Source organism: Octopus sinensis, linkage group LG6 (genome assembly GCF_006345805.1).
Source record: "Octopus sinensis linkage group LG6, ASM634580v1, whole genome shotgun sequence".
NCBI lineage: Eukaryota > Metazoa > Mollusca > Cephalopoda > Octopoda > Octopodidae > Octopus > Octopus sinensis.
The window spans coordinates 107,715,538-107,725,892 of NC_043002.1; the positions used below are offsets into that span (position 1 = coordinate 107,715,538).

The following is a 10,355-nucleotide window of genomic DNA, read 5'->3' on the forward strand; positions in this document are numbered from 1 at the left end:
ACGATTAGATCGATCCCAGTACGCAACTGGTACTTAATTTATCGACCCCGAAAGGATGAAAGACAAAGTCGACCTCGGCGGAATTTGAACCCATCCCGCTCAAAAGGTCCCTGAATAAGGATTGTTTAAGGATGTTGAACAAAACACCCATGTTTCCAGAGGTGAATTATTCAAACCCCAAAGAATCCCTCTCAACACATGGCTATGATGCTCCCCCACTACTTCTGCTCGTGATCAGAGACGCACATGTCATCAGCCACTAAGGGACATGCTCAACTGGTTAAGGTCAAACAAATGACAAGCAAATCTGTGGTATTGAGCAGAATATTTGCTGTAGCCCATCTTTTATACCAAGACGAAATAATGTACATGATAACACTTCCAATCAGTTAAGATCAGAAGCCATGAGAGCCACTGCCTGGTACTGTATCAGGGCATTTGTTATTATTATTATTATTGTTGTTGTTGTTGTTGTTGTTGTTATCATTATATTGTTTTTGCAAAACTTCTAACGCTTGTCGGAGCCCTGGGAACAGTGAGTAAAGAGCTTGAGAAGTACATGGAACAAATCGGGGCTGTACCTTAGTTCACTGGTAGTGAACTAAGGTAACACCCCTTATTTTTCGAGCACCTTCCGGAGTATTCGAGCGATTCCAATCAGTGCTGTTTTCTGCAAGTGGTCCACACTTATTGCAGCCCCTTATTTGTTCCGTGTACTTCTCAAGATTTTTACTCACTGATCCCAGGGCTCCGACAATTATTGGTATTACTACTACTACCACCTTTTTCAGCGACCACAACTGCTTAACTTCCCAAGCTAACCTGTTATATCTTTCGACCTTTCTTTCTTCCTTATCGCATACCTTGTTGTCAGCTGGGCATGATTATCATTATTATTATTATTATTGAGTGAGCGAGCAGAGCATGCCATCAAAGTGACACTGGGGTAAAATATACGAAGCCCAGTATACCCATCATGACTACCTGTCTGATAAGGGTACACCGGCACATGCATCACAACCTATGTGCGCGACATGGTGATCTCATATCAAGATAAACAGCACATGACCTTGCAGGTAGGGCCCAGTTAGAATTTTCTTCAGATCGAGTAACCCATCCGCTCAATAGTTCCTGAATAAGGGTTGTTAAGGATGTTGAACAAAACACCCATGTTTCCAGAGGTGAATTATTCAAACCCCAAAGAATCCCTCTCAACACATGGCTATGAGCTCCCCCAACTACTTCTGCTCGTGATCAGAGATGGACACATCGTCAGCCACTGAGGGACATGCTCAACTGGTTAAGGTCAAACAACTGACAAGCAAATTGTGGTATGAGCAGAATATTTGCTGTAGCCCATCTTTTATACCAAGACAAAACAATGTACATGATAACACTTCCAATCAGTTAAGATCAGAAGCCATGAGAGCCACTGCCTGGTACTGCATCAGGGCATTTATTATTATTATTATATTATCATTATTATTATTATTATTATTATTATGATTATTATTATTATTATTATTATATTATTATTATTATTACTATACTATTTTTATTATCATCATCATCATTATTATTATTATCATTATTATTATTATTATTATTATTATTATTATTATATTATTATTATTATTATTATTATTATGATTATTATTATTCTTATTCAGTATTATTTCAGTATATGTACAAGATTTGAAAGTTGTATGACTGTCGATTGCACAAATCCGAATGCTTGACTGATTTTTTATTTTATCGACCCTTGACGGATGATAAGTGAAGATGACCTTAACGTGATGTGAACTCAGAACGTACAAAAAAAAAAGCAAAAAAAAAAAAAAAAAAAAAATCCCCAGAAAGCCGAAAGAAATAACGCACGGCATTTTGTCCGACTCTAATTAATCTAAGTAGGAGTAGTCACGTTAGATGAAACACAGAATTATAAATACTTTGGAACCAATGAACCCGGCTGAGCACAACACACAAATACGAATGAAACATAAATGCTAGCAACGAATATTACACACGTATCAAATTAGCGCATCAACAAGAGCCAAGGTATTAATAGACTCGCTGAGCCGGTAATAAGTTCTAATTAGTGTTATAATATTATCCACTGGATACTAACCTAACTAATATGATTAGACAGGTGAACACGAATGATATTGAATGCGTTTAGAGCGCCACCTGAATCAGATAAAGATTGTATTCGCTACAAATACAAGGGGAGGGGGGTATGGGAGCCTTGAGTAATCTCTTCGTTTTTTTTTTAATGATTTACTTGTTTTAGTCCTTAGACTGCGGCCATGCTGGGGCACCATATTGAAGAGTTTTTGATCGAATGAATCACCGCCTGTGCTGTCTCTTTAAAAGCTGGTACTTAATGCTGTCTTTTTTATCTCTTTTGCCAGACCTGAAGGTTATGGGGACGTAAACACACCAACACTGGTTGAGAAACGGGTGATGGGGGACAAAGACAGACACAAAGACACACACACATATACGACGGGCTTCTTTCAGTTTCCGTCAAATTAATTCACTCAGAGGGCTTTGGTCGGCCTTAAATTATGGTAAAAAAACTCTTGCCCAAAGTGCCACGCAGTGGGACTGATCCTAGAACCATGTGTTCGGGAAGCAAACTTCTTAACCACACAGCCACGCCTGCGCCTATATAAAAAAAACAATTGATATAGAATATTCTCGGAAGGACCACAAAATAAAAAGCAATGGAGAATAGCTACAATAAATAAACAAGCAAAATACGATTGTTTTCTAACTTAACATATAAAGCGCGACAGCCCACGATCATAGCCGTCAGGCAGAGGTCGACAGGCCACGATCGTGGCCTAGGTAGATGCATTTAATTTATGGGCATTTGCTGGGGTCTAATGTCACTCAAACTCTCTGATACTCTCCAGAATGCAAGAAGACTAATGGTTCAGCTAATGACTTTTCAGATTATGTAAAACTTGCCACCATTATATACTAAGAAGATATTTTAACTATTTTGTATGTGTGCATGGTAGTCTCATTTTTATAAAACGGCGGTCGAGCACGGGTCAGTCGGTTCTAAGAAGCGGGCGAAAGCTTCCACGAAAGGTGCCGGATCCGTCCTTGTTGTAGCGAGCAAGTGGCAGCAAGAAAAGTCCTTGCATGCTCAACGCTTGGTAAAAACAGAACGAAGTTGAAACAACTTATTTAAAATATCGCAACGGTAGCTGAGAAGCGCAGAACTCAAAACTGGGGCTGAAGGATTCTTGAATGCGGCACAAAGGCATATCTTAACCGCCCCAGGAACCACCAAAAGTATGTAACGAATCTGATACCTTAATTAATTGCCGAAGCTGTGTGGAGGTTAGGGGCGGACATTTAACCGTATTTTTCTCAAGCTTCTTAGTTTCTTTATCTTGGTAAGGAAAGATTTATGGCATACATCACAGGGCTGGTACTTCGATGTGATAGCAACAGAAAAAGAATTTGTATAAACACAAACGAGAAAGAACCCCAGAGAATGACGAAACGACCTTAATTACTCTGAGATATGACAATAAACAGAGATAGGGAGAGCAAGGCTAATTGACTTGATTGTGTTGTGAAGAAGTAGCGGGAGAGTAAGTAACTCGTAATCGAAATAACAGTTTCAAGAAGCGGTAAAGAAACGGAGAAAAATCTCCAAATATAAAGATTTGGAAATAGAAATAACCTGCAGATGGCGCTGGGTGGTGGGGCTTACTGAAGATAGAAACCATCCCTAAAATAACAGGTGCCTTGGGAATGATTAAAAAACATGAATAACACATCCACCCCGCCCACAACCAGACTTACAAATATGCAGAAAATAACACCACACACGCGCACACACACACACACACACACACGCGCGCGCGCGCGCGCAACACACATACACGCACATTAGGCAGATTACTGTCAACAGAAACAACCAAGCTAAACCAAAACACTGCATGTACCCAAGGCACACGGGGTGCCCTCAGTCGGGTAGTAGAAGCACCCAATAAAAATAAGACAACTTATAACAACAACAACAACAACAACAACGTTAATGATAATAATAATGAAGTTGATGATGATGGTAATGATGGGGATGAGGATGGTGATGAGGATGGTGATGATGATGATGATGATGATGATGACGATTGCTTAGGCTGCTGTACATCGTAGACACGCCTGTCTAATAAAACACGTTCGGTTTAATGTTTGATATTTTTAGAAAGACATGTCTCCAAAATACACGCCAGACTGTATTAGGGGGGGGGGGGTAGTAGTAGTAGTAGTAGTAGTAGTAGTAGTAGTAGTAGTAGCAGCAGCAGTAGTAGCAGCAGCAGTAGCAGCAGCAGCAGTAGTAGTAGTAGTAGTAGTAGTAGTAGTAGTAGAAGAAGAAGAAGAAGATGATGATGATGATGATGATGATGATGAAGAGGGAGAAGAAGAAGAAGAAGAAGAAAGAAGAAAGAAGAAGAAGAAGAAGAGAAGAAGAGAAGAAGAGCAAGAAGAAGAGAATAAGAAGAAGAAGAAGAGAAGAGAAGAAGAAGAAAGAAGAAGAAGAAGAAGAAAGAAGAATAAGAAGAAGAAGAAGACGAAGAAGAAAGAATTAAGAAGAAAGAAGACAAGACGAAGAAGAAAGAAGAAGAAGAAGAAGAAGAAGAAGATAGAAGAAGAAGAAGAATGAAAAAGACGAAGAAGAAGAAAGAAGAAGAAGAAGAGAAGAAAGAAGAGAGAAGAATAAGAAGATAAGAAGAAGAGAAACATAAGATTTCGTATAATGGCATAATAATAATAATAATTCAACTAATAGAAAAGAAGAAGAAGAAGAGAAGAAGAAGAAGAAGAAGAAGAAGACGAAGAAGCAGAAGAGAAGAGAAGAAGAAGAAGACGAGAAGAAGGAAGAAGAAGAAGAAGAAGAAGAAGAGAAGAAGAAGAGAAGAAGAAGAAGAAGAAGAAGAAGAAGAAGAAGACATGTATAGTTTGCCAACTAGGCAACGGAGATTATTTTTAGCGCAATAAGGAATGGAGCACGATGGGTGTGTGTGTGGGTGTGGGGGGTTATGAATGTGGGTGAGACTATAACAGTAAACCGTGGTGGTTTCGTGGGTGGGGCGCAATTTTTTTTCTTCTTGTAATGGGTGGAGTGTGGTACGCGCTGAGTGAATAGCTCTGGTGGCAGAATGGAGTGTAGGCTGAGGCTGGAATATTTGGTGGTGGAGGGCGTAATTGGAGTGGACTGTGTGGGGGGGGGGGGTGGGGGTGCACAGAAGTGGAGTAAGGACTGGAGAGGACGTCTTGTGGTGGTTGAGAGCAGCAGTGAGTGTAGCTGCTGTTGGAGTGGAGTATCTACTGGAGTTGAGCAATTACTGGAGGGAAGAGCTTGTGATGCTTGAGTGAGAGTGGAATCATCACAAGCATGTTGTTGTTGTTGTTGCTGTTGTTGTTCAAACGCAGATCAACGCTAAACTAGTGAAGCTACCCATCAAGGTCTTTCCAGCCGTGACTCTCACCTCGTTTTGTATCACGGACTACGTTGGCCAGGATTTCGGTTGAGACGTGATTTAGACATGCTCTTTTCACTTTTACCTGTTTCAGTCATTTGACTGCGGCCATGCTGGAGCACCGCCTTTAGTCGAGCAAATCGACCCCAGGACTTATTCTTTGTAAGCCTAGTACTTATTCTATCGGTCACTTTTTGCCGAACCGCTAAGTTACGGGGACGTAAATACACCAGCATCGGTTGTCGAGCGATGGTGGAGGGGGACAAACACAGACACACAAACATATATACATACATACATACACACACACACACACACACACACACACACACACACACAACACACATATATATATATATATATATATATATATATAATAGTTTTTCTTGGAGGGCTGGCCGTGATCTAGTAATCTCAAGATTAATCAGCCGAAATTACTACGATGATCCGGTTCTTGACTGAAGACTGAGGGGTTCGAATGTCCTGTCCATGTTTATTGTATCGTCTTCTAAGAGTTATACGTTCTTGTCCATGTTGTATTTTTCTACATACCTTAATATATATATATATATATATATGTACATATATATATACATATATATATATATACATACATATATATATATGTATAAAGGTAAAGACCCCCTTCGGTCATGAATGACCATGGGATTGCACCTAGAAAGTTACCCTCTTAGACACAAGTCCGGGCAAGGTTGTTTATGGAAGGCCAGCAGTCGCCCATGCATACCAGCCTCCCCTCTCCACGCCACCAGTGTTATCCAAGGGAAAGACAAAGGTCGATACAGCTTGCACCTGTGACGTCGCAACACATTTCTACAGCTGAGTGAACTGGAGCAACGTGAAATAAAGTGCCTTGCTCGAGAACACAATATATATATATATATTATATATATATATATATATATATACATATATACGACGGGTTTCTTTCAGTTTCGTCTACCAAATCCACTCACAAGGCTTTGGTCGGCCTGAGGCTACAGTAGAAGACATTTGCCAAGGTACCACGCAGTGGGACTGAACCCGGAACCATGTAGTTGGTAAGCTAGCTACTTACCACACAGCCACTCCTAATAATAATAATAATAATAATAATAATAATAATAAGAAGAAGAAGAAGAAGAAGAAGAAGAAGAAGAAGTGTGCCTGTCTGCTTGTCGTTTTATCTATCTACCTATCTATTCAAATATGTACCCGTAATATATAAAAGCGAGACGGTCGCGGATGGATTGATTTTCATCATAGATATTGATCAGGGCTTAACCTGGGGTTAAGCCAGCGAATGCCATAAAGAGGGGTTTCTTGGTTTAAAACAAAACCCGTAAAACGTGGGGCGTAGGGCGAGGAAGAAGAAGACAAAAGAAGAAGAAGAAGAAGAAGAAGAAGAAGAAGAAGAAGAAGAAGAAGAAGAAGAAGAAGAAGAAGAAGAGGTTACTGTTAGAATTATTGTCATCGTCATTATCAACATCTTCGCCATTATAATCATCATCGTCGTCATCATCATCATCATCATCATCATCGTCATCGTCATCATAGCCAACATATCAATGCCTCGCTCAACCGCATCATGTCTACCCCTCTCGTTTTCGCTCAATAACATCATGTCTACCCCTCTCTCCACCTTCACTCATCTCTTTCATTCCCACCCCTACTGTCAACCTCCACCCACTCATCCCCCCTACCCCAAACTCATTCAATTGCCACCTCACCATTCAACTCCCATTCTTCGTCTCCCTCAACTATTTCTGTCTACCCGAATCTCTGAATTCCCTTAGAAATGGCATCTCGTCCAATGCTATCAATATCTGTATGAAGCGTGGAATAAAAGGGACAAACTTGAGGAAACGGCAGACTCCTATGTTTGAAATAATATCAAAGAATGGTGAAACTGAAGTGCTGGCAATGTCTTTGATTTCAGGAGACGCTATGTACCAACAGTCTCCTACCTACCTACCTGTCAACCTACGTACCAAACATTCTCTACACCGTATACTTTACTACCTACCTACCGACCTACCGACCTACCGACCGACCGACCGACCCTACCTACCTACTACCTACCTACCTACCTACCTACCTACCTACCTACCTTCCTACCTACCTACCTACTTACCTTCCTACCTACCTACCGACCTACCGACCTACCTACCTACCTACCTACCTACCTACATACATACCTACCTACCTACCTACCTACCACCTACTACCAACCTACCTAACCTACCTACCTACCTACCTACCTACCTACCTACCTACCTACCTTCCTACCTACCTACCTAATTACCTTCCTACCTACCTACCGACCTACCGACCTACCTACCTACCTACCTACCTACCTACATACATACCTACCTACCTACCTACCTACCAACCTACCAACCTACCTACCTACCTACCTACCTACCTACCTACTTACCTACCTACCTACCTATCTATTTCTTTACTACCCACAAGGGGCTAAACACAGAAGGGACAAACAAGGACAGACAAACGGATTAAGTCGATTATATCGACCCCAGTACTTATTTAATCGACCCCGAAAGGATGAAAGGCAAAGTCGACCTTGGCGGAATTTGAACTCAGAACGTAGCGGCAGACGAAATACCGCTAAGCATTTCGCCCGGCGTGCTTACGATTCTGTCGGCTCGCCGCCTTATACCTACCTACCTACCCATCCACCTACATGCCTACATACGTACATACATATATATATTTACATATATACATACGTACATACATTCATATATATATACACACATACATGCGCAAATACATAAGGATATAGGCGTGGCTGTGTGGCAAATAGCTTGCTTCCCAACCACATGGTTCTGGGTGCCTCGCGCCGATCAAAGCGTTGTGAGTGGATTAGGTAAAAGGAAACTGAAAGAAGCCCGTCATGGATATAAATATGGATGTATTTGTGTGTCTGTGTTTGTCTATCTACCATTGCTTGACAATCGATGTTGGTGTGTTTATGTCTCCGTAACTTAGCGGTTCGGCAAAAGAGAGCCGATAGAATAAATACCAAAGGCTTAGAAAGTCCTGGGGTCGATTTGTTCGACTAAAGGCGGTGCTCCAGCGTGGCCGCAGTCAACTACCTGAAAGAAATAAAACAATAAAAGAATATAGATTAATAGGCACTATATACATTCAAATACAAACGTGCATATGGTTGTGTATATACACCTACATATATACACTCGTATTTTCTACAAACATGCATACATATAGGATGTATGCATACATATATACGCGCATTCATATATACGTGTATAAATACATGCATACATACGTACAGCCTTCTGAGCTACACACAGTTTTGTCCCATTTTACAGATTCTGAACTTTCTAAGTATTTTCCACATTATAATGATTTCCTTATCACCGTCTTTTAATTTCCAGATGTGACTTAATAAGCTTTTGGTGGACTGGTTATGGATATGTCTGACTATTAAAATGTGATTGTTATAACATTGTTTGAATGTTCCTTCTGTCATGCCTATACGTGGCCTGGTCAATAAGTATAGATTAAAGATGCTGGGCACAAATTGACCTTGAATTCTTCTGTGCATGCGCACTAAATTTTAACGTTCTAGCTCACTTCCGCTGTTTATAGCAGTGCTTGGAAGGAAGCGTGTGATCGTCGCATTGACCGTTACAGAGAAAGTTGTCATGGCGATACCTGTTCAGAGGCCTACGCAAATTGCAGAAAGTGTATGTAGAGGAGTGTATGAGACGTACACAAGTATATGAGTGGTTCAGACATTTCCAAGATGGCCGAAAAAATGTTGATATTGACGATGTTCTGGGAAACTCACAAGCAGCAGGACTGAGAAAGACATCGCAGATGTGCGTGCAGCTGTGAGGGGAAATCGTCGAATCACCATCCGTGAGTTATCAGAGGAGGTGCAGATGAGTTACGTTTCGGTTCAGTCCATTATCTCTGACGATTTGGTTATGAGATGTGTGTCTACCAAGTTTGTGCCAAAACTGCTTTTAGTTGAACCCCCCCCCCCCACCTAAAAAAAAACAAAAAAAAAAACACTCGGGTTTCAGTGGCACAATATCTCTTTGATTGGGTCGAAAATGACGAAAACCTTTTGAAAACTTTGCATAAGCCTCTGAGCCAAGCCTTTAGCAAAATTTGATGCAGATTCTCTGCTCAGCTGTCTCTGTCATGTGCTATGCGACGATCACATGCTACACACCTTCCTTCCAAGCACTGTTGTAAACAGTGGAAGTGAGCTAGGACGTTAACACTTAGTGTGCATGCAAAGCAGAGGTCAAGATCAATCTCTTCCAGGCGACTTCACACTGCATGCTTTAGCTTCGTTACTATAGCAACAGTCCGGATACTTATTGATCAGACCACGTATAGCATTTTGTTAAGTGCTGCAGGTAAGTCCAGTGGCGAATAACTTCAGCTTTGTATAATACTGTTTCTGCATTGCAGGACATGGTTGGTGGTTGAGCATCTGCTGTATACATGTCTGTTTTTTTTTTATATTGATGGCCATATCTCTATGTATATGCCACGACGTCTATTGATGTGCAGTGTTTTTGTCGACTAAGGTGTATAAGCTTATAAAGTCACATAAATGTTTTGTCGTATATGCCAATGCTAGCGTAAAAGGCGCCTTCTGGATCGGACCTTTAAATTTGAATTGAGATTTTATTGAGTGTAGGGTCTGTGTTTTATGAACAACAAAACTTCGCCTTGTAAAACCTTAAGTCTGTCGATGAAGAATTAAAAGTATTTTTCTTATGTACGTATTTATGTATGTATGCATGTATGTATTAACGTACATATGTGCACACACACACATACATG

General features: G+C 40.7%; 1 long non-coding RNA gene across 1 annotated transcript in view; it reads right to left on the reverse strand.

The window, feature by feature from the left end:
- Positions 1 to 3,040: 3,040 nt before the first annotated feature.
- LOC118763761 overlaps positions 3,041 to 10,355 on the reverse strand; it is a 16,986-nt gene continuing 9,671 nt past the window's right edge. The window contains exon 3 of the long non-coding RNA XR_004999514.1: positions 3,041 to 3,113. This is a non-coding gene — a long non-coding RNA (uncharacterized LOC118763761). The remainder of the gene's footprint in view (positions 3,114 to 10,355) is intronic.